The following is a 26,298-nucleotide window of genomic DNA, read 5'->3' as shown; positions in this document are numbered from 1 at the left end:
GTTCAAACTGCTGTAGCAAAAGAGAGAGCTCTCGCGCAGGGTAAACGCATAATGATCGTTACACCTGTACCTGCCTTAGAGGCAGTAACAAGAGCAAGCATTCCTAATTCTAAATATTTACATCCGAGATGGATACAATGAGTTAACTCTCTTGCTGCAACAGATGTTCAATAATTTTTTTACCCTAGTCTAAAGACACAAGAATTTCTCCAATATGAACAAGAATGTCCTCTGCCGACCGAAATTCTTCCTCTTGAACATTATGGCTGGATAATATATACAGATGGATCAGCACAACCCGCAATTGGGAGTAAACAAGCCTATAGTGCTGCGTGCGCGATTGTTAAAGGTCGCTGGCGCGGAGGCAAATTTAGAACTAGGGTCACAGAAACTCAATCACTCGGAGACTGTACAGCTCAGTGAGTTGAACTACAGGCTTTCAAGATGGCGCTTGAACATAACGATCGCGAATTCCCCACACTGATAGTGTGCGATTCGTATTACTGCGTTTAATCTTACAATGAGTATCTGCAGAACTGGGTTCAAAACGGGTTCAAAGACGCTAAAGGTGGCACAATCAAGCATAAGTTCCTTTGGGAACAAGTAGTTCTTTTACACAAAGAACTACAAAAGACTCATGTGATACAAACACTGAGTCATCAACGTGACGGCGTTCACGTTGCAGGGAATTCATTGGCTGATGAAGCCGCAAAGTCAGCTGTGCAAACGGCTTCTGTAGCTGCTATCACTCGGTCAAAAACAAAAATAGACAGCGAAATAATGCGAGCTGTTACTGCTTCAATGAAAAACAGTGATGAGACACTCCCAAAAGGCTTTCCAGTAAAGTACTCATATATAACTGATGCAAACAATGTTCCTTTTGCTCGAATCCCTGGAGTGGGGGATAGGGCAATACCAAACATGGAACACAGGTTAGGACTAATCGTGGCAGCGCATGAAGGGCTCGCTTCTGCACACGCAGGTGTTTCCAGCACTGTATCATTATTAAAACAGAGATACTGGTGGCCACACATGAGGAAGCAAACTAGAGACTATGTACTAGAATGTGAAATTTTCCAGAAAATGAAAGTCTCTACCCTGAAACGTCCTGCGCAAACGCCCCTTCTGATTTCAGATAAACCACTTGTGTGCGTTTATCTGGACCACTGTGGTCCCTTAACACGGGATACTAACTATAAATATATCATGGTCGCAGTGGATTCCTGCACAAGATTTATTTGGTTATGGCCCTAGCGCTTGGCTGACGCCAGAACTGTTATAAAGGATTTGCGAGTCTTTATCGGCACATGCGCAATCGGCACGCTACATTCTGATAAGGGTCCTGCGTTTAGCTCTCGAGCTTACAAGGAGGCAACGGTTAGTTTGGGGATTGCATTGGGGTATTCTAGTCCCTTCCATCCTGAGGGTAATGCGGTAGTGGAAAGAAAAAAACGTGACATAAAGCAAACCATAACAGCAAAGGTATTAGGTTCGGGTGATGGGTGGGTCAAACGTAGTCTTAACAATCTGCCAAGAAATTCTCTGAGGGGAATCACTCCTTATGAGCTACTATTTGGTACGAGAATGATGATCAGGGATCTCGATTGTCAGACTTCAGTGGTAGAACGGAAACTCTTTGATATCAAAGATCGTTTGGCTGTCTTACAGGACTTGAATGAAACAAGAAGAAGTCTAAGTAACACAACACTAAAGCCAACTGCTACTGAAGATAAACCACCTGTTCCAGCAAGACCAGTCTGGATTCCAAAGATTGGGGATCTAGTCAGGGAAAAGATAGCAGTGAAGAAGGAATTTGGGCCTTCTTTCAGAAAAGCAGTACCTGTCTTAAGTATACAAGGAATAAGATCAGTAGTACTACCACCCCTTGCTGGTAAAAAGGAGAACAGAGTCGTGTCCATTGACCTGGTAAAACCACAACATGTGGCCAATAATAAGTAGTAGGCCAAGTGGACTCCAAAGATGTAGCAGACAGCCAAATCTTGCTACGATCCAAGAGGTTCAAACTGAAAGACTTATCACCTTTGATAAACCTGCAGTAGGAAAAGAAGGACTGAGCAACAAAGCAATGGAACTCGTGCCTCCTGAGACCCAAATAACTGTTCGACCAGAAACACCAGTCTACAATGATGTAGCACCAGAATACACTAACATGACAAAGGAGAAATCAGTTCCAGCGATTTCAACAAGCCCTGATGCCATTCAAACAATTGAAAGAACTGCATCTGGATATTTCATCGACTTTGATGACTTTTCTGAGGATCCAAGTGAACCTGAAGATACAACAACAATGAAAACTCTCAAAGAAAAAACGACAGAAATTTTTCATGAACTTGAAAAAATATATCTGGTTTCACCATGGACTGAATTTTGGATTGGTTTATGTGCATTTTGTCTCCTGCTCTGGCTAATATTGTTTTTTAGCCTGGGACAAATGATAGATGGAAAATACAGTACAATGGACACAGCAAGTGAGAAAATCAACTTGGTCCTAAAACCGCACAAATCATCACATGTTGAAAAAAGTGAACTGTCATCAGTAAACATCACAGCCGTCCCTATACCAGGTGGTATAGTGTGGGATAGAACTGATTATGATATCTATGGCCCGGTAGAGATGCTGAGGATTCCATATCAGTTCAAGATTTCTTTGAATGACTTTGTAACACCCAGCACATTCTCTGCTGATTGGGACTTTGAGACAATTAATAATATGATGTCAGATTTAGAAATGTCTGCGAAATATACTGAACATAACTATTTAGAAGGGTCATCAGACTATGAACAAATGTATTGTTTTAATCACTTTGGTCATCATTATTTGCACAGATCTGCAAACCCTAGAAATGTTTTAAAATATAATTAATGGGAACATTGTCCAACGCCACCAAAAGGCAGCTCTAAAACATTTATTGAAAAATGTCCTTATTTCTCAGGATTTAATGTTATAGATCCAGAAACGTTTTATTTCAAAAATATGAATAAGACAGGAATGAAAACAATGTTGACCAATACTAAACACATTTATTCTATAGACTTTAATGCTTAGTTGTCCACATTAGGTTACGACTTCTGGAAAGACAACATAGAGACAAAAACTGTCTGAGGCACAAAAGAATGGCAGGTGCAAGGTTTGGAAGCTTTATTCTGAGCCTGCATTATACCTGAACAAATAATGTTTTTAAATCACATCGTGCAACAAACATCTTGTCTGGGGTTAGCAAAAATAAAAGATCTAAATAAACGGACTATACCAAAGCCCATACCTGAAAATAACAAAACCACAGAAGTAGAGACAGACGTACAATATGTTTTCATGAAGAACAGAACTAGTCCTGATTGGAAAAAATGGTTAATCTGGCCCATAGACACCAATAATTGTCAAGATAGATTCCTGAACAAAACACAGGGTTTAATTCTTAACAGGCCAGATCCAAGATACTCCCAGAGACAACATCCAGGGATAGTAACAACATATAGTATAGGGAAACTATGCCTTAAATGGCTGAAAACTTCTACACTTCCAGAAATTAAACAACACTTGACTTTACTTAAAGAAAGCAATGATTTGTGAGATTTCTTATTGGGACCTCGCAAACCTCGGCAAAAAAGTTTCATATACACCGGTATATATGCTGCGTACAACGAAGCTTGGAAATTAACACAATTAGAAACTGCAGAAAGAATACGAGAAATTGATCGTATTAACTTGGGAAAAGCTCTCTCTGTAGTGGACAATGGGTTAACTACTCTGTCCTCCAAAATATATTCACTGGACAGCATTGTATCTCCTGCTATAGACATAATGGAACAGGACTTGCTAAGGTACAACACAGCAGTCTCAATTACGTTCTATAATGCAGCTAGGCTGGACACTGCAAAATCTGCGTTCAGGCTACGTGCCATGTAGGCTTATCAACACAAAGTCATTGTTTATTGGGTTTAACCTTACAGATAAACAAATCTCTTTGGTACAAAGAGGAGCAAACTATACGGTGCTGAGCATTGAAAAACTGGAAAGATTACCATTGACAGTTTCTGAGAAACCTGTAATCGAATGGATAATTCATGGCACCATCATGATTCCAGTGACGATTTTCCAGTTTCAGTATTGTCTACAGCATATACCAAAAGGCCTGTATGAAAGGTTGGGTAAAGAATACATTAAGTCAACATGGACTTTACCATATACACACAAATGTTGGAATAAGGGGAAAGAAATATTCCTTAGTGGGAAAAATTGTAAAAATTCACTAAGTGGTACACTTCTGTGCCAGGGTATTAATCTACACGGAGCCTGCAACGGTTCTGCAAATAACCTTTCATGCCATCTGCACGGTACTCCCCCCACACGGATAGAACCTGTTTTCAGGCAGCTATACAATGGCAGTTACGTTATGTTGAATGATCACAGCTGCTGTGGCATGGTGCCAGGAAAAGTTTATCTGGTTAGTGTCTCGTCCATGGTCACTTGTATGCAAGTATTGTATCCAACTGGCAAGCCATACAGTGAGACGGCAATATGGCCTTCACTGAATATCTCTTCTGTAAGAATTGACACTTTAGCAGACTAAAGTCTACACTTTTACAAAAATCTGTGCCACTGATATCACCAAAAGAAACGTATGATCTGCAAGTTGCAAGGACATCTGCAGAGATACATGCATTATTATCAACAAACTGCCCTGTACATTTTGTAAAAATGTTAAGTAAAATCTCAAACATGTCTGATACCAGTGGCATCGCACATGTATTTAAGATGATTTTTCCGGGACTGTTAGCACCATTTGAAGCAGTCCTAGGCATTTTTCCAAATTTCATGCACTCTGTGTTCGGCGGCCCGCCTCTCATCTTGGGACTCATAGCAGGAATACTATTTTTATTTCTTCTGCTCCTATATGGCAAGTCCAGTAATCGGTGATACCCAGAACCTTATGGAACAAACGGTCCATGCCCAGAGGTATCGTGAGAGAATAACACAGATTCTCAGCTTGGCCCGTCTAAGAGATCTGAATACGACATTGCTTCTCTCGTTCAGACCAATCTGGCAAGATTGCATCTTACCTGTTCTACGATGCCTGCTTTGCGGATAGGAATGCGTGTTAGACATTTGTCTTACACTTCCATCAGTCCTGCCATCGGATGTCGACATTTTGCTAGGTCCGGCAACGACTCATGCACTGTGTTGTCCCCAGCGGCTGCAAATCCTGATGACGGCATTCATTGAGATCCCACCACTAAGTCTGACTGAAGGTGAGGTACGAGATTCAACAGGAACACAGGTATCATCTGACCTGACCATTGCTAACGCATCAATAAGCAATGCTTCTCATCTGTGCACTTTTGATCTGCTTGATCAAGTGGTTCCACTTTCACCTACTATGGTAGACGATTTCTTTGCCAGCCTTGATGATCTAATGTTTTCTCCTGACACCGAGAATAACTTTTGATTCATGCACACAGCGTTCCCTGAACTCTGGAATTCGGCCTTCAATTTTTGAAAACAAAAAACTCTAATATTCTCAGCCAATTGAATTTCTCTCTCCAAAAACACTTGAAAATGTTTTTTTTGGCACAGACTAATCTGCTTAAAGTAGAACTATTCTTAGAGAACAAGAAATTCTTTTTCCTTTTTGAAACACTGCTAGAAAAAATATTTGGCCTTGTCCTCATATAACAATTGAAATGTTATGAAATGGTCTCCACGTTTCTTTCTGTATTTAAGAACCATTTTCATAATTGTAAATACTTAATTCATTCAGTTTGCATATTTAGATACCATACTATATGCTTGAAATGTCATCACTTCCTTAAAAATGCGTACTGTAAAATTGCTCAATATTTCCCATGCACAACCATTTCAAGTGCATTTTTTTTGTATTTTGGGGCAGGATTGTAAACACTAGCATTAGATATGTTCAGTGCTTATTAGCTTAGGTTTACTGAACTTAAAATCATGGAGTGGGTGTTGTAAATGAATCTCGGACCCTAGTATAAATTTCCCGATTCATGCCCTTATATAGGTATACTCTATCATTTCCTTATATAGGCATAGAAATCATTACCATATTTGGGTTTAACCATACAGCCCAAATACGGCATGGATACTTCCACTAAGCTCCAAGAATTAACAACGTTTTCTTGGAAAAACCCACCTTCAGCAGCCCGGGACTTCCTCTGCTTGAATATTAAGTTCTCCTAGAACTCCTGGCGTTTTCCAAGAAATGAGCCTTTGAGTCACGTTATTAAGTCCAAACATGCGTCAAACTCGGCACCTCCAAAGTATGAATATGCCTTGATTTGCCTAAACAAACACACAGTGGCTTGGAGCACATCGACTATCTACTCGCCCGAAGGACGCAGACCCTCCAGCAGACGCACTACGACACTCTGACATTTCTCTCTCTGAGAAATCCAGCTCCAGTGTTTCCAGGCTACACTTACGGGTATCTGGGAAATTGAGTCCCGAGAATGAGATACAAGACCTCCTTTATTCCAGAACCAAAGGTACAGAGCTGATTAGACCTCTTAGAGAATTATTGGAATCAGATTCCTGGCAGAGAACTCCTAAAACTTAAGCTACTCCTCTTCTACTTCCCCCCTCGTACTAGACATAGGTTAGGTACATCAGGGTAGGCGTATTTTAGAGCACCGGTTGAGTACCTTTTAGTCTTCCTTTTATCACTGTATGTATTTCATGTATTTTATACATTTTATGCACTTTATGGCTTAGAAACCATATCATGCTTTTACAGTACTACTTTATAATACTGTCCGTATTATATGCATGGTACTTCATGGTAGGCTTTACTATTGTAGCAGTTCATTTTCAATGCTTGAGAAAGAAAACTGTTCAATAAATACCTTTTTATTGAAAACTCCTGTCTCACTATTCCTCTGCACCTCTGGTGAAACTAAGCATGCACGATTGACTGAGTGAAATAGTTATCTATTGTTTCCGTGACTCTAGAGATTTGATTTCTTATTCTTGGGAAACAAAGTTGTCATGGTTTATGCGGTTGTCAGTAACTAATCCCTTCTTGTTTATTCGAGAAAGTTTCTAGTGACCTCTGAGCTAGCTGGCACTCACAATTAAGTCTAATATACCCGCTAGAGACCTAGTAGACCTCAGTCCTGCGTCTACGCTACAGGATGTATTATTCCAATGCCCAGAGTCTATTGGGAATATAGGAACTACACTACAACAAGCCTGTGAGCTACACATAATAATTCTAAAGTTATTATATAGTGCTTCTTACTGCACTTCTGCTACTCAAAGCACTGTAACAGATGTTACCATTACTCAATGAAATGGTCTTCAAGTCACCATTGAAGGATGGATGTCTAAGTCAGCCTTGCTGTGAATTGAACTCATGATTTGCAGAACACCACATCTCTCAGCAGCGAGAATTTAAGGGGCAGATTTACAAGCCCCTTGCGCCTCGTTTATGGCGCTGTTGCGCAATGGTGCGGGGTATTTACAACGTGACGCATCTGGGAGATGCGTCACGTTGTAAAGTCCTGTGCCAGAAGAAGGCGTTCCGGCGCAAGGGGGGGGGGGCGTTCTGGCGCAGGAACGCCTCCCAAAAGTGGCTGAGTGAAATTGGGTCCAATGCTGCGTCAAAACCCGGCGCCTGCTTGAAGCAGGCGTAAGGATTGACGCAGCATTAACAAGATAGGGCCCCCCAGAGCATTGCTGGAGCTGCGTCGCGCTTGTGACGCAACTCCAGCAATGCGCCGCCTTTACAGCACAGATGCGTGACGCATCTGTGCCATTTTTGCCCCATGGTGCGCCGCATTTGCAATGCGGCGCATCAATGGTGGCGGAGGCATGGCGCACAATAAGTGGCGCAACCCTGCTGATATGCAGGGATGCACCACTTATTGTAAATCTGCCCCTAAGTGTTTAACTCACTAAGTTGCCAGCAATAAATATTTACATATATGTTTGACAATTGAATAAGGCAACCCTTTGACATCAACTTCATATCTTCATAACTATCTTTATCTTGAAAAAGCAAAACTCTAAGCTGCTAGGCTTTCTGCAACCCAAATCTCCTGCCTTCTACTGGTATCGCTAAGGACAATACTATCTTTGTTGTAGGCTATGGAGTACCTGCTCTTCATACTGATATCGATTTATGAACTCATGATAAAGAAAGTAGAAACAACTTCCCATTACAGTGTACAACTGCCCTGGCTTATTTGAAAAGGCTTTTTAACTCAGATACTAATATGCTACATATCCTTGAAAAATTCCTGGAAGAGGAAGAACTCCTTAACCTCAACATTGTCAGCTCATTTACTCTTGTGATGATAGAACAAAACTTTGCATAGTAAGTTAAGTCCCACTTCTGGGTCAAGCCTACCCCTCTCCCTTTTCAATTCCACTCATGAGCTTAGGCATTATAATTCCTTACCTTGTTCTGAAAACCAATCCTCTCACACCTCCTCTCCCTGGAACTCCAATCTGCCAGATGCCATAAACTCTACCAAAAAACAAGCATTTCCTATTTTTATATCTCTGCCTTCTCTAAACAAATTACAGAGATCAACAGCTATTCAAATTAAACTGGGAACCATTTAGACGAAAATGACTTTCTTAATGATATGCTGCATTATGTGCCTAATCTCATCCAAAGTAAATTTACTCCTAGAGAGAACACTCAAAGATTAAATCCAACGTCGTATTTTTTCCAGTACTCTTCTACTCTTGATGTAAAAACAGTCTACACCACTCTCAACAGCCTTCAAATAAACTCTACCAAATTCCTGGTAGATTGCCCTCTTACTTGATAATTAACCCCCAAAGCGAAATTGTGTGTATAATCAGGGCACACTGTTGACAAGTCATCAAACTACACCATCCATATGCCCATCACCTAGATTTTTCTTTCCAATCTGAATTTTGATGATAGCTCTCCCCATTCACATAATTCAAAGACCTTGATATCACAGACAAAATCCCAGAAAGTCTTGCCACAATACAGTCATCCACATCAACCTAACTCAAAACATCACCAAAAATCCCACAACATACCTTCTGAGTAGGACTCTGGAAAAATTCAGAGAAGTCATATTTAATCTAGCATATCTCTCAGCTTTAATATATAACTATGACCGTGACCTTATGCCACTCACTGAAACATAGTTAACTCCTTCTTCAAACCTTCTTGTCTATCTGCTACTTACACATGGCTCCAAAATAAAAAGACAGACCCACTAAAACTGGGAGTGGAGTTAATTTCATGGATTTGGACTCAGCCCTATCCTTAATCAATCAATACTTTGTATGCCAAGCGTTTGAATTATCCACCATCCTTTGTATGCCAAGTCGCCTTTTCTGATTGGTTACCCCCAGGTTTTTTGCTTTTTTCTGGGACCTACTTTTGATGGTATTAGAACTTCCTGCACTGTGACACTTCCTATCTGTGTGTTCTGCCCTTAAAAGGGTATTGTAAAATTGGTTTCTCCTAACATTTGAATTTAACTCTCCAGTAATCCCATTGTAAGTTGACACAGAATTGTGGAAGGTAAATCTCATGTTTGGGCTGCAGTGTGTATATAAACCATCCATACACAGAAAATAAATGTATAGCTTTGTAAAAGACCATTGTACTGTGGCTGGGTGGCAAGGGAGTGCCTTTGCCACATAGTGAAGAATCCTTTCATATATAAAATAAGTCACCACCAAAGTGTGCCTTGTAAGCTCAAAAGGCCCAGCGATTTTAATACAATAATTTGGCATATTACATGTTTAATAATATGTTTCCCTCACATTGAACAAGTGGCTCTCACTGTGTACCTAAAGTTACATATTCTAGGAACAGCCCTAGATAGAACTAAAGTTGTTATTTCCTATCTCTGCCTGGAAAAATACTAGCAAAAATGATGTAACTTTTCATCCACTTAGGTTAAAGAATGTAATCAAATTCAATGGTGAATCTAGATTTTTAATAACATACATTCAACTGCTGTATAAAAGTAATGTTTACAAAGCATAGTTTGTACGACCTCAGAGAGAACTGGTTTACAAACAGTTTACATCTCAGCCCTCTGCCAGAAGCTCAATACCCAATCATAAAAGGGAGTTAATGATTCTGCTCCCAGAGGGAAATTGTTTTAGTCTCCGGGCCCAGGAATACCATGGTATTGACAACAACTAGCCACTTAACAATGATTAGGAATCCATTTGGAGTGGCACAGGAACAGTTGGCAGACCAAAGGTGTAGGCGGCCCACAGGTCAGGCAAGAGGCTGCTGGGCACCACTGGCGAGGGTTGAGGTTGTTTGCAACTGATGTCCTGGGGTCCAACCTACTATGAATCTGCAACCTTTGCCTAGAAAGTTTCAGGATCCCAGGGAGGAAATCAATAAACAACAAACAGACAGAATAAGGTACTGTATAGCAGTGTACTTTTGAAAAATAAATAACTTTCCATACCAGTACAACCCTGGCTGTCTACCTCCCCCCTGCAGTGTTCTCCTATATTTAATGCAATCTCCTTCTAATCATTGATTTTCTTCTCTAGCACATCTACGAAGCTTATCTTTTTATTAGCACCCTTTCCATCTAGTGGATCCTTTATAACTTCATCTCATTTATCATCAGGCACATCCCTCCTTATCTTTTACCACTAGGACGCACATTTGCAATCCATTTCTCTCTGATTATATCGTAAAGTGTGAGCCCACTCTCTCCCACCTTTCTTCCTCCCATGTCCTACACTAGCAATATAACTACGAGGAAATACTTTTATTATATCTTTCAATTGTTCATACTTTGGGATGGCATGTGTCTACATGTTCAGTTAAAATGTTCTATTTCACCTACTCGGATGTTCTTTAATGATTTATAAAGCATCCTGCCTCCAATCTGTGGTCTTCCTAGCGGAACATAAAAATAAAAAAATAAAAACAAATCAATAACATTCACAGCCAATAAAACACGGAACTGCTGTCCTTCCACTGGACAGAGTGAACTAATAACCTTCTCTTCTTGGGCAAACGTAGGGGCATATTATCAAGGACGGCGTTAAAATTATCGCCGGTTTAGAGGCAGAAAACTGCTACTAAAGCGGCGATAATGGGCTTGATAATGTGCCCTGGAGAATTCCAATAGAAGCCCATGTTTACACCAGAAGATGGGCTCCTATTGGATTTCTCAAGGGCATATTATCAAGCCCATTATCGCCGCTTTAGCGGCAGTTTTATGCCGCTAAACCGGCGATAATTTTTAACGCCGTTCTTGATAATATGCCCCAATATTCCTCTGGTGAAGGGAATCACATTACAGTTAATTCTTTTCTATTCGAGGTATCTTTTTAAGATGTCCTGAGCCATGAGAACCTCACAGCAATAATGTATGGTGCCTATAAAGTTAGGATGCTGATCTGATGACATATATTTGTGCCAATAATGTCAACAATATTGGGATTATAATATATAAAAATAAAATGTATTTATTTAAAACATAGGGTTTGGGGGGTACAAAATTAATATTACAAATGTATATATAGATATATATTTCTTTTTTACACTTACATGCATGGTAAAGGTATGCATGGTAAAGGCAGATGCATGGTAAATGCATAGTTTGCGAAAAATGTGTGGTAAAGCATGTGTGGTAAATGCCTGTGTTGTAACGTCGTTAAAACCATTCCTCAAACCAGATTCTAGGTAATTGTGAGATACAAATCTTTCCAGGACATATATTCCTGTTTGAGCCCCTAGTAAATCATTTTCCAGATATTGCCAGATTCTCACCTACTTTTAGCCTAATCCAGTTTCCGTACATAGGTCGTGGATTGCTTTCCATAGGTAGGACCAAATTCCCCAGCCTGATATGTTTGGACATAATTGGCAGTGGTCAGTATCGTTGAGCATTAATATTTAGTAAGAATGTAAATAGTTGTTGATTCTTAACAATGGCAGTCTGTGGAATTATCATTGAAAGGGCCAGTATGTTGTAAATTGTAGAATAATCGGAATTAATGACAGTGAGGGAGATTATATTACTCTCCACTGCCCAGCAAGATATAAGCGCACAGCTTGGCTTCAACATCTAGTAAAGCTACTAGTCAACAGTTTGAGGGATTCAGGGGCATATTTTCAAGATGTGCGTTAAAAAACGCACATCGCACATTTCCCTATCGCCGGCTATCGCCTGATTTTATCGCCGTGATAGCGTGTAATTGTCAACGCGCAACACGTAGGCGATATTAAATCCGGCGATAGTCGGCAATAGTGAACATTAGTGCGTGAAAACAAGCGTTGCTGTCACGCGCTAATGTGTGCCTTGATAATATCTGGGGGGTGGATTCAGCTTTATGATCCACACCCCGATGTAATCTATGCCTAACACCTGATCAAAGCAGGCGCTGGGAGACCTGCGATAAACGAGTTTATCGCAGGTCTCCTTCTCCCAACGCCTGCCTTGATAATAGGGTGTTACCACCTCCAACCACATTTTACATGTGGTTGGACGTGGGAACGCCCACTTTGCATGTCAATAGCGATTTTCCTCGCTGACATGCAAAGTGGGCGGTATGAGGCTGAGGCAGGCGTTAGCATGCCCTTGTTGATAGGGCGCTGGAAGTATCGCCGCTTTCTCGGCACAATTCGCCGAAAAAGCGGCGATACTTCACCTTAATAATATGGCCCCTAGAGTTTTGTTATGTATTTTTAGATTGGAAGTAATATTGACCCTCTCCAGGACTCTAGTAGATAATGGTCTTGGAGAGCATTAACAAGTAGTGGAACTAACAATTTTCTCAAAAATCCAAGTTAGTCCTCTAACAGTTACCTGGTAACTAGTGGTGCAATAAGCTATTCAAGAGGTAGCCCTTTTCTCAAGTCTGTGTTCGCTTTATTAGTTAAAGGACCAATCAGCCAAAAGTCCTGATTACGAGCTACATGAATATGACGGGTGCAAATTGTGCATGTGGAACTAATGTAAAAGTTGAACCCTATGAAATGGGCAGTGCCATGTGGAACCTATTTATCAGGCATAAAACAACACTGAATTTCCAATTCTGATGGATTTAACAGCAGAGTATTACCAACTGCGCAGAGCAGATTGTAAATGTAGGAAGAGGCCTCAGTGTGTGGGTGAGAGTGGAGTGGTTGGGAAGTATGGAGGTAAGGAGAAGCTGGGTTATTTCTTCTCACCTTCCAGGAAAAATCGGGGAAAGAGTTTTGTCTGCTTCTGCTACAAATTGCAGAAGGGTCACCATCCTGCACAAAAACAATCACAAGAAGCATTTTCCTTTTTCTATGTGTGCTGTAGAATGCAGCACAGATGGAAAGTGAAAAAAAGGAGGAGAAATATAAACAGTTCTCCTCGTTACACCTTCTCCAGGGAGGAGCAAGGTTTTGGGCTGCCATGGGTTTACCTGATGTTGTAAATCTGGGGCAGCTTCGAATTCCAGGAGTGTTGAGTGGGAAAACCCACTGCAACACCGCTGGAATGCCTTCTTGACACAGAGTAAGGCAAGGCAGAGCTGCCTCGTCTTGCTCCATATCTATAATGCCTTGAAAAGCCATGCAGGGTGGCTTTACGTGGCCTTGTAGATATGGCTAAAAAGTGACATTCTGGCAGCACACAGGGCTTGTAAATACGCCCCTTGTGTTTTCAGTAAATGGCCAATTCGCTTCCAAGGTTTTTTTTTCATGTGTACTTGAGCATAGCTCCCGGAGTTTACTCTGTGAAGGAGACCTTTCTACCCTTAGAGTGAAACTGTACCAGATTCAAGTAGCTGTATTATTTGGGTAGTTTCCTCCCCTAAAGTAGATCCTAAGAACAAATGCAACAATAGATCTGTTGACTCCAGTACAACAACAAAATGCTTTATTATCTGGATCAGAGAAGGACTCAAGCATGACGGCCACCACACCCTGACTCTTCCAATGAAGTAATTTCCCAGGTGAACTAGTCCCCCGGCCGATTTACTCGTGATTGCATACCATAATGTACCTTAATGTCCATCCTCTCTGCGAAGAGCCCCAATTCCATGACCTGACCAGATGTGCTATATTTAAAGTAGGGAAGGTAAAAGAATATGCATTCTGGCAGTGTAAGGCATTTAACAGAAGCAATGCATTATGGGTATATGGTGATTATGTTTAGGTCGCTGCTGCCAAACACTATCATGCAATTGCCGGTTGGCCGTCTATGATGCCAGAATATCGTCATTTGAATGTCGCCTGACAAAAAATATTGCGACTTAAATATCCTTTGCAAAAAATATCGCAACCTAGGAGTTAATACTAATCTACAGCAAACACAGTGATAATTTTGTTAATGATATTTAATCCACAAGATTTATGTCAGATTATATTTTCCTATCAATATTCTGAAATACAATATGAATGAGCCCACACTGGCACATAGCAGATGATGTTTGCAGTTCAGGGTGGCACTCTTTGGAGGTCCGTAATGTCATATGCATTTGTGCTGATAGCCGGACCAAGAAGGCAAGTTACCGTATTTGCATAAGGTGTGCACTAAGCAACTGAGGGACATTCCAGCCCATACCATGTTCTAATTATAGACACGCGCTGGACCTAACCACCACCTGAGAGATGATCATTGAGCAATTAGTGGACCAAAACTGGCATTCTGAAGATGCATCGATGGATTGCATTGTCCCTCGCGGTTGAGGGACCCAGGCCCCATTCAAATGTTAAGTTGAGGGGACGTGCTAATGGGACTTGAGCATAGTCACTTGCCTTTTGGAACACCACGTCAGATAGTGGATGGTGTGCAGTGCAATCTTATGGATCAAGAGGTAACACCACTCCCCTGTGACAGCTCACTGGGAAGTCTGGGAAGCAGGCATAAGGTAAAAGAGCAAGCATCTGTGCAACAGGTCGCTGCTGATTTTTTGCATTGCTGTGCATGGATGGCCTGCATGTTGTGCAGGCACTTGTCAGGTGCGTGCTTGCACACCAGCGCCTTGCAATACTCTGTGCGGGTATACTGAGAGGTCTGTGAGGCATGAATGCATTAGGAGAGCAAGCAACCTGTCTTATTGAGTTACTTTGCATGGTAGATCTGCACGTAGGGCAGGCACTTGGTGGTTCCATGTTTGCACATCACACCCTGCTCAACTCTGTGAGAGTGCACTGAGAGATCTGTCAGACAGGCAGGCATTAAAAGCGTATACATCAGTGCAGAAGATGGCTGAGAGGTCTGTACAAATGTACATCTGTTCTGAAGATTGCTGCTGATTTATTGCTTTATCATGCATGGCGTTGTTCTGCACGTAGGCCAGGCACTCTGTGAGAGTACCCTGAGAAGTCTCTGAGGCAGACACACACAAAAACAGTATGCAACTGAGCAACAGATCACTGAGAGGTATGTGGGAGACACTAAGGGCCTGATTACAACTTTGGCGGTGTAGCAAAAATCGTGATCAGACCGCCCACCAGATGAGGAGTTTCCTCCTTTCTGGCGGCCTGGTCTATGGCATTCCCACTGCAGTGCCTCAGAAAATCTGCACCACATTGGGAATGCCAAAAACAGTTCCTACAACGCATGGACTGAAAAGTCCATGCCGTGCAGGAACTGGGGTGCATGCACACAGGAGGTCACATGCTGTTCCTCCCTGCATGCAAACTCAGGGCCCCCTTTGTTTCCTCTCCACCACTGTATTCATGGAGTAGGAACCTCCATTACACCACCGGCAGAGAGGACACTCATAGTATGCTTGACACAACTGCGGCAGTCCCACCAAGCATATTGCAGCCTCCTGACTGCCGTAACACGGCAAGGAAACAGCAGTTGCCTGGCGGTCACAGCATGGCAATGGTGGTCCAACTGCCCTAATCGTGATAGGGCAGTCAGAAGACTGCTGCCGCCACGCCCCCACGAGTCTGGCATGCATCTGTAAAGCAGATTGTAGTGTATTCATTGCATTACTGTGCATGGTGCTAGTCTGCACATAGGGCAGGAACTTTGTGCGTCTGTGTTAGCACATCGGCACCCTGCACCACCCTGTGGGAGTGCACTGAGCGGTCCGTGAGACAAACATACTCTATGCAACTACGCATCAGTGCAGCAGATTGCTGTTGATTTATTGCATTACCGTGCATGGTACTGGTCTTTACACAGGACAGGCTTTTTTCACATCAGTGTTTGCACATAAGCACTCTGCATAACTCTTTGAGAGTGCACTGAGAGTTCCTTGACACAAGAATGCAGTAAGAGAGTATGCATCTGTACAGCAGATTGCTGTTGATTTCTTGGGTTACCGTGGATGATGCTGGTCTGCACACAGGACAGGTACACTCTGCATCTGTGTTTGCACATCAGCACCCTGCATACCTCCGTGAGAGTGCAGTGAGAGGTCTGTGAGACAAACATGCAGTAAGAGAGTATGCATCTGTACAGCAGATTGCTGGTGATTTATTGGGTTACTGTGCATGATGCTGGTCTGCAGCAGGGCAGGCACTTTGCATGTCTGTGTTTGTACATCGGCAACCTGCAGCAAATTGCTGTTGACTTATTGTGTTACCATGCATGGTGCTAGTCGGCACACAGGGCAGGCACTTTGCGTGTCTGTGTTTGCACATCAGCATCATGCTTCACTCTGTGAGAGAGGGCACTGAGGGGACTTTGAGACAAACATACACTACGACAGTATGCATCAGTGCAGCAGATTGTTGTTGATTTATTGCATTACCATGCATGGTACTGGTCTACACACAGGCCAGGCACTTTGTTTGGCTTTGTTTGTACATCTCCACCCTGTACCCCTCTGTTGGAGTGCACTGAGAGGTCCATAAGACAAACATACACTATGCAAGTACGCATCAGTGCAGCAGATTGCTTTGATTTATTGCGTTACCGTGCATGGTACTGGTCTTCACACAGGACAGGCACTTTTCACATCCATGTTTGCACATCAGCGCTCTGCATAACCCTGTGAGAGTGCACTGAGAGGTCCATGACACAAGCATGCAGTAAGAGAGTATGCATCTGTACAGCAGATTGCTGTAGATTTATTGGGTTACAGTGCATGATGCTGGTCTGCACACAGGCCAGGCACTTTTTCTCATCTGTGTTTGCACATCAGCACCCTGAAAAACTCTGTGAGAGTGCAGTGAGAGGTCTGTGAGACAAACATGCAGTAAGAGAGTATGCATCTGTACAGCAGATTGCTGTTGATTTATTGGTTTACAGTGTATGGTTCGGGTCTGCACACAGGGCAGGAACTTTGTGTGTCTGTGTTTGCAAATCTGCAACCTGCACCACTCTGTTGGAGTGCACTGAGAAGTCAATGAGACAAACATACACTAAGAGAGTATGCATTGGGGCAGCAAATTGCTGTTGATTTCTTGCGTTACCATGCATGGTGCTAGTCTGCACACAGGGCAGACACTTTGTGTGTCTGTGTTTGCACATCGCACCCTGCTTCACTCTGTGAGAGCGCACTGAGAGGTCTGTGAGACAAGCATACACTATGAGAGTATGCATCAGTGCAGCAAATTGCTGTTGATTTCTTGCGTTACTGTGCATGATGCTAGCCTACACACAGGTCAGGCACTATGTATGTCTGAGTTTGCACATCACCACCCTGTATCCCTCTGTGGTAGCGCACGGAGAGGTCAGTGAGACAAGCATACACAAAGAGAGTATGAATCGGTGCAGCAGATTGCTGTTGATTTATTGCATTACCATGCATGGTGCTGTTCGGCACACAGGGCATGTACTTTGTGTGTCGTTGTTTCCACATCAGCACCCTGCACCACTCTGTGGGAGTGCACTGAGAGATTTGTGAAGCAAACATACACTAAGAGAGTATGTATTGGTGCAGCAGATTGCTGTTGATTTATTGCATTACCATTCATGGTGCTGGTCGGCACACAGGGCATGCACTTTGCATGTCTGTGATTGCACATCAGCACCCTGCACCACTCTATGGGAGTGCACTGAGAGCTTTGTAAAACAAACATACACAAAGAGTGTATGCATCAGTGCAGTAGATTGCTGTTTATGCATTGTGTTACCGTGCATGGTGATAATCTGTACACAGGACTGGCCCTTTGCGTGTCTGTATTTGCACATCAGCACCCAGCTTCACTCTGTGAGGCTGCACTGAGAGGTCCATGAGACAAGCATACACTTAGAGAGTATGCATCTGCACAGTAGATTGCTGTTGATTTATTGTGTTTCCGTGCATGGTGCTGCTGGTCTACGCACAGGGCAGCACTTTGCGTGTCTTTGTTTCCACATCAGCACCCTGCACCACTCTGTGGGAGTGCACTGAGAGGTTCGTGAAACAAACATACACTAAGAAGTATGCGTCTGTACAGCAGATTGCTGTTGATTTGTTGCTTTGCAGTGCATGGTGCTGGTCTAAACACAGGCCAGGCACTTGTATGTCTGTGTTTGCACATCTCTACCCTGTACCCCTCTGTGGCAGTGCACTGAGAGGACAGTGAGACAAACATACACTAAGAGAGTATGCATTGGTGCAGCAAATTGCTGTTGATTTCTTGTGTTACCATGTATGCTGCTAGTCTGCACACAGGGCAGGCACTTTGCATGTCGGTGTTTGCACATCAGCACCATGCTTCACTCTGTGAGAGTGCACTGAGAGGTTCATGAGATAAGCATACACTTAGAGAGTATGCATTGGCGCAGCAGATTGCTGTTGAATTATTGTGTTACAGTGCATGGTGCTTGAATGCACACAGTCCAGGCACTTTGCATGTCTGTGTTGCCACATCAGCACCCTGCACCACTCTGTGGGGGAAGCAACCTTGACAACGCAACTTTTACAACACACTACCATTACAACAAAACGTTTACAACGCAACATCCATTACATCGCATGCCATTACAACGCAACCATTACAAAGCATGACACTACAATGCATACCACTACAACACATGTCATTACAACGCAGTCATTACAAAGCATACCATCACAACGCATAGTACCCTTACACTATCCAACACTTACCCTACTGTTGCACCCCCTGGAGTTAGAATAGTAATTTTTACCCCTACACTATCCAACACTTACCCTTCTGTTGCACCCCACTGGAGTTAGAATAGTAATTTTTACCCCTACACTATCCAACACTTACCATACATGCAATGTAATGGTATGCATTATAAAAAATGCGTTGCAAAGGTATGTGTTGTAAAAGTATGCGTTGTAACGTCATACATCCCTCTGTGGGAGTGCACTGAGAGGTTCGTGAAACAAACATGCAGTAAGAGAGTATGCATCTGTACAGCAGATTGCTGTTGATGTATTGCGTTACCGTGCATGGTGCTGGTCTACGCACAGGGCCTGCACTTTGTGCGTCTGTGTTTGCACACATCAGCAACCTGCTATGCCATGTGGCACACTGCTCACTTCATTTACCCATTGGGCGCGGCCGCGATTCTGCGCCTGTGCGGCCGTTTTGAAGAGTGGGTGGGTTCATGACGGCCCCCAGACGTCATCAGCACATGCCCACCGTGATGCATGACGGACGGGGGCCATCATCAGCATGCAAGGGGTTAAAAATTCTATCTGGATAAAAAAAACAGTGGATCAAATGTAATGTGTATCAACTTTCTGATCGAAAAAGATACAAATAATTGAATATTCGGTTAATATGAATTATGCGAATAGGATGGTGAAAGGAAGCCACACATCAGAAACATCAATTGTCGCCATCAGAAGTCTTGTTTACAGCGCCCCTTTATTTCACTGGCTTAATATCCTCTTTCTTTTGTTCAGATCTAGATAACGGGATACATTTCAAGATAAGTTGCGCTTCTGCTTATTTAATGTTTAATCTCAAAATGTCAATGAAAAATCTGTCCCAGCTGTAATATTTCCATGTGCTATTAGGAAACCTTTCTTCATTGTTTGAAGTCATTTCCAAGCAGATTAAAAATTGTTGCAGCAGTCAAGCTTCAATAACCGCATTTATTCAACTCAGAAGAGAGAAAATTCTTTAAAAGCAGATATAAACAATTATGGTAATATATTCTGGTTTTATAATTAGAGTATACATTGAGAAATCTACAGGGCTTTTTCTTCATAAAGAGCTTTTTAGTTTCTTTTGTGTTCACCTTTTCTTCCAGAGCACAGTGTTTGACAGGGCATTAGAAATGTGAATTTAGTGTGTGATCCAATAAAATTAGAAAGAATAGTGTCATAGAACACACACGCATTAGGCACTGCCCAATAAATATGATGTTTATTAAAACGTCCTACATTGCCTTGCCTTGCAAAACGACCTAAGCCACTCGGGTTGGCCTTGCAGCAGCAAGTATTAATATTTCACTGAGGAATGAGCCGCCACTGTTTAACCTTCACAGATACAGGAGCCGAGACACAGCATTTCAACAAATGATGCTAGTCATTAGGGAAATGGAGAAAAGCCGGGGTACTTTCTCATTGCACGGCTGGTTATGATTCCACTGAAGTAGAAAAACACGCTCTTTGAATTAAAGCAGGACTTTTAATGAATCTGACGCGCTTAGCCGGGATCTCAAACCATATTAGAGATAGAATTGGAAACTGTTCATTATAGAAAAAGAGGGTAAATTGTGCATTCTCGAAGTATGCTGTTCGCGCTCCAGTGTCTAAGGGCCTGAATTATATCTTGGTGGAAAGGGTACTCCGTCTCAACAGTGATGGAGTACCCTTCTTCCAGCCTGAAGGTCCTTTCATCTCATTTAGAGTCAGGCAGAGCTTGACTGTGTAGACAGTAGAGACTACTCCGTCTTCGCCGTCTATACAAACCTCCGACAGCCAGTTCGAATAAGGGCCATCGGAAGTTGGGCCATGTGTTCGCCTGTCCAATTTAGAGTCGACAAACATTTGGGCAGTTTTCACATCCTATCACCGCCAGGCTGATGGGGCGTTTTTCTTATTTTCAAAAATAAAATACAGCTTAGAATGATTGTTTAAAATAAAAGATGTGTATGTTTGCAAACAGCTTCGTCAAGTTGTCGTCCATTAAAATTATAATGCGTTTCCAGGAACTGCCATCACAGTGGTACCTGGAAATGAAAGAGATGTCCGCAGGGGCAGTGGATATTTCTAAATATAGTTGCACAGTAGCCTTGCTAGGGTGGGAGTAAAGTACTCCGCCATCGCCATTTTGCGTAGCAACACTACACGTAGCTTCACGTAGTATACTTTGAACTTTGCATGCTCCGTTAGCGTAGAGTAGCATTATGCCCAGGGTTAGTAATTAATCCATCCGGCAACATTTAAATCAGGCCTATAGACTTTACTCTGCATGAAAGACACTGAATTATCATTACTATTCTTGTATCCTCTTCAATGTAGAATTGGTATGTGTATGCCTTAGTTATAATTATGCATATAAACAGAAATTTTTAAATGTCGTAAGCTTGCCTTCTCTGACCTTCTCTCCAAAACCTAGACATTGGTAAAACCAAATCCATCCTGGGTTGCGGAGAGAGAGTTGAATGCTCACTTGCACTGTTCCTTCTCTGAGTATGAATCATCCTTTTAGGCTCTGTAAATATGAATCACTGCCTTAGAATGAGAGCATCAATTTCTGAGGCATGTTCAGAGGAAGATTTCCTTTCACTGGTTGACCTTAAGTCCAACCTGATTAACCTTGAAGAGACCTAAATGCCCATGTTCTGTCACAAAGTGAGATGCATATGTACCCAGATTCTCTCCCAATGACTCACAAAGAGACCTAAAGAGTTCTACTGGAATAAACCTTCTTAAATATACTGGCTTGTGTGGTCATTCCTAAGCAACAAATTGACATCGAGGATGGGATCTTCAGATAATGGAAGGCAGATGCTGAACAGCTGATGCCTGGGGTATTCTCAGAAACAGAACACTCCGCACATATTATCGTGGTCATTCTGACACAACAATATGGACCAAGAGTCTATCCTGGTGACACACAAAGGTCCCTGAATAGCCAGGTTCTATGTGAAAATGAGATGCATGGACCCTGAGCATCTTCTGGTGACCCACGAAGAGCCCTGAATAGCTATATTCCCTATGAAGATGGGATGAATATGGACTATGAGCCCCTCCCGGTGACCCCAAAAAGATATCTGAGCAACCAGATTATATATGGAGATGAGATGCATCTGGAGCCATATTTAATCCTTTTGATCCACAGAAAGACGTGAATGGCCAGCTTCTATGGGAAGGTAAGATGCATGTGGACTATAAGTTCCTCATGATGACCCACAAAGAGGCTGTTCAGCCAGGTTATATATGAAGATGAGATGCATATGGACCGAGACTCTCTCATTGTGACCCACAAAGAGACCCGAAAGATCAGGCTTCTAATGAAGATGAAATGCATAGGTCTAGGAATAGATTTCAGATGAGGGCAAGCTTCAGTCTGAGGGTCTTAATAGTGCAGGTGTCCTGACCTGGTCGGTGGACTAGTACCAAAAGGAAACATTTAGAGTAATTGTAGCAAAGTGCAGGTACTGGGTTCATCCTAGGTTGGAGTTGGGCCAACCCTTTCCCATTCTCTACTCTCTTGGTGCTAGAGTTGCCAAATTCTGGTAAAATATTGCATAAAAGTGAACTCTAAAATATATAAGTGATATCTGATTTTACAGCATGCTTGCTGCTACACTTGGCTAAGAGGAACATGAGGAGAACAGAAATAGTTTTCAACTCAACTCTTTTGCCTCTGTGTCAATACCCAAAAACATCACATTTGGTCCCTCTATAATCCATGCAAAGCCAGCAGACTCTCAGACTGTCAAACTTCACTTCATGATAAACCTGCTATTTCTAATAACGTGCCAAGACATAGGTCAACTTCTGAGGCTGCTTCTACTTCTAAACATGTGCCCTTAGTTTGCTATTAAGGGCACATTACCATCAACCAGTCAACCACGCAAATTAAGAAAGTATAGAGCATAGAGTACAAATATAATTGACTGCATAGTACCCCTTTCTACCCCTAACCAGAATCTTGGTAAGTATATGAGCAATGTCACAGAACCTCAAAGTCTGACTCATCCACTGCTCTTTCCCCGCACATGATCTCCTCAACCATGTTTTTAGCCATTCTTTTAAAGGCACAAAGCAAACCATCACATGTTTCGTTGGGAGGCATGTGGTCTACAGGCAAAAATGAAGCATAAAGGTAAATGTCTTTTCATATTGTGGTCATTCCAAACAACCTTCTTGGATTTAAAGTGGTATCATGAAATCTGTGGACCTAGTTGAGACTGTTCTGCTAAAACCACTTACATCTGGGATTTGCAATTTTGCTTTGCCCTTATAGGAATGGGGGATATCAGCTCCAGCATGAAGAGTGTTATCAACTGTTCCAGTTATTTTCCCCATTCAAATTATACAGCACCAAACTACAGTGTTCAGAGAGCTGTTCTTGCGCATTATGGAGCTGCAATTGTATGGTGTATTTATGATGAGAGCCGTGCTTATGTTGAAAATCTTTTTTTGTGATGTGTGCATATTAGGGAACAGTGGGCCAGATGTAGGTAATTCTATTTTACCGATTCATAAATACCTAATTTTACCGATTCTGTATTTATGAATCGGCAAAATAGAAGAGGGGAGATTTAGGTAGAATCGGTAATTGAATTACCGATTCTGTAAAAATCGATATTTACTGAATCGGTAAATACCGATTCGGTAATGCCCATTGATTCCTATGGGCATTGAAGCCCATAGGAATTAATGGGCATTACCGAATCAGTATTTACCGATTCGGTAAATACCGAATGTTGCAAGGGTGCAGGGGGTGTCACTTTGAAACCCTCTAGCACCCCGAAATTAGGCACGTGTGACCTGTGGCACACAGACATGCCCTAAGGGCATGTCTGTCTGTCCCATGGCATAGGTGTGCATGCACACATGTGCATGCACACCTGGAATCAGTATTTTACCACCCAATTGGATTGGGTGGTAAAATACCGATTCTGTAAGGCCTTTGGGACTCAGAAGAGTCCCACCTACATCTGCAAGTTACCGAATCAGTAAAAATACCGATTCGGTATTTTACCGATTCAGTAAATTTACCGATTCGGTAAATTTACCGAATCGGTAAAATAGGGCCCCTACATGCCAAATACTAAATACCGGTCGGTAACAGCCGAAATCGGCCGTTACCGACCGGTATTTCGGCTCCTACATCTGGCCCAGTATCTGTGAAGTTATGCTTATACAGAGCAATGATTATACTGTGATTCGATATATGTGTTGTCAGGAGAGATGTTTGTCATCAAGAGCCGAAATGAAGTCTATGAGCTACATGTTTGAGCCGGGAATTTAATTTGAAGCTCTGACTATATTGTAAAGAGTATTGGAGTTGCACTAGTGGCTGAGTTTGCTATCTATGCACTCGTTGGTACATGTTGACATTCCATACCTTAGGAGAGGTTATGTGCTTATCAGCTAAGTACATATACGAAAGCAAATGTACTTTTGTTTTAAGAACAATGGTTCATACTTGTGTTCCAAATATGTGGTTCAGGCCTGCAGCTTTTTCTTTTGCTGAAGTCATATGCCAATTCATTTCACCTCACTGTGCTCTCCCAACCTACAGCAGTTCTTGCACTCACCATTGGTAGCACCTCTTGGAGGGTGTTAGATCAGTGTGTCTCTAGTTGGCAATGGTATTCACCTTTGTCCAAATAGGAACCCTTACTTCTAAACAAACAGCAATATCCCAGAGTCTGCACACAAATGGGACCACAAATACATTACCATGTCAAGGCTATCTCAAGAAATAATAATAATAATAATAATAATAAATCCTGAAAAAATATTCAATACATTTTCGGATTCCCATCACTCGCCGATCCAGGTGATATGCTTCATCATCTGGGTGTCCTTTAATAGTCAACCTAGTGACTAAAAGGGCTGCAACTCCACCCTATTGATGGAGGAGGCCAAGGATGTTTTGTAAATCTATACTTGATAGTTTGTTAACACAGATGTGAGCAGACGTATTATAGAGTGTATGGGAAGAAGTGCAGTGCAGTCGTGAATGTGAAATTAAAATTGAAGCGTGGTGAGACCACAAATTTATTGTTGTCTGCCACAGTCCAAATTAAAAACAGTGCAAAAGAACAGTTTCAACAGATAGCTGTCCCTAATAGTCAAATGGTCAACATGTTTCAGCACATCTAGGCAGATCTGTACCTTGTGCTTTCATCAGGACCTATCAATTATTTTTGCTACTGCAAAAGTGAAAAAATAATAATAATTAAATCTAAAATGTGTCCATGCATGTGCCCCACTGGGAAGCAATACAACCTTGTCACCTGTTTCTCACAGTTCACAATTCTCGTATCTCTTGAGAAATCTCAAGTGTACGTAGGAAATACCTCACCCCACCTGGCAATGGCTCAGGGTAAAGGAGGCACCGCTCTGTCCGTCGGTACCTCTGACGGTCATCCAAGCCGTCAATTGCACTCCACCTCTGTTCCCGTGAAAGTAACCTCCTACTGATGAAGGCTACAGGTTGGTCTAGGCCCTCTTCATTAATCTGTGATAGAACAGCCCTCACACCATGCTCTGAAGCGTCTGTCTGTACAATAAATTCTTTTGAGAAGACGGGCACCTGAAGCACGGGTGCTGGGCGCATGGCAGTCTTCAGGGTTTCAAAAGCCTTCTTACAGGTATCAGTCCAGTTCACTTTCCTGGGCTGTTTCCTGGAAGTCAGCTCAGTCAAGGGTGCAACAATGTTGCCATACCCCTTGACAAACTTCCTGTAGTACCCCGTGAGTCCTAAAAAGGCTCTCACCTGTGTCTGAGTGTCTGGGGGTTCTCATGCCAGGATAGTATCAATCTGGCCGCTTCCTACCTGGTGACCCAAGTACACAATGAAACCCTGCCCGATCTGGCACTTACTCGCCTTGATCGTGAGGCCTGCCTTGCGCAGTGCCATCAACACTTCCCAGAGGTGCTGCAGATGTTCTTCCCAACTGGCACTGAACACTGCAATGTCATCCAGGTAGGCAGCACTGAAATCCTCCAGTCCAGCCAACACCTGGTTGATCAACCTATGACAGGTGGCAGGGGCATTCTTCATCCCAAAGGGCATAACCCGGAATTGGTCTCCTTAGCCCCATCAGTCAAGGCGATCTGCCAGTACCAAATCCAACGTGCTGAGGTACCGTGCAGTCCCTAAACGATCAATGAGCTCATCAGCTCTGGGGATGGGGTGTGCATCAGTCCTGGTGACTGAATTGAGCCCTTTGTAGTTCACACAGAACCGGAGTTCAGGCATGGCACCCGGCGAGGCAGCCTTTGGGACCAAGACCACTGGGCTGGCA

This window comes from Lissotriton vulgaris, chromosome 1_1 (genome assembly GCF_964263255.1).
Source record: "Lissotriton vulgaris chromosome 1_1, aLisVul1.2, whole genome shotgun sequence".
NCBI classification, from domain to species: Eukaryota; Metazoa; Chordata; class Amphibia; order Caudata; family Salamandridae; genus Lissotriton; species Lissotriton vulgaris.
Note: the sequence above shows the minus strand (reverse complement) of the source record.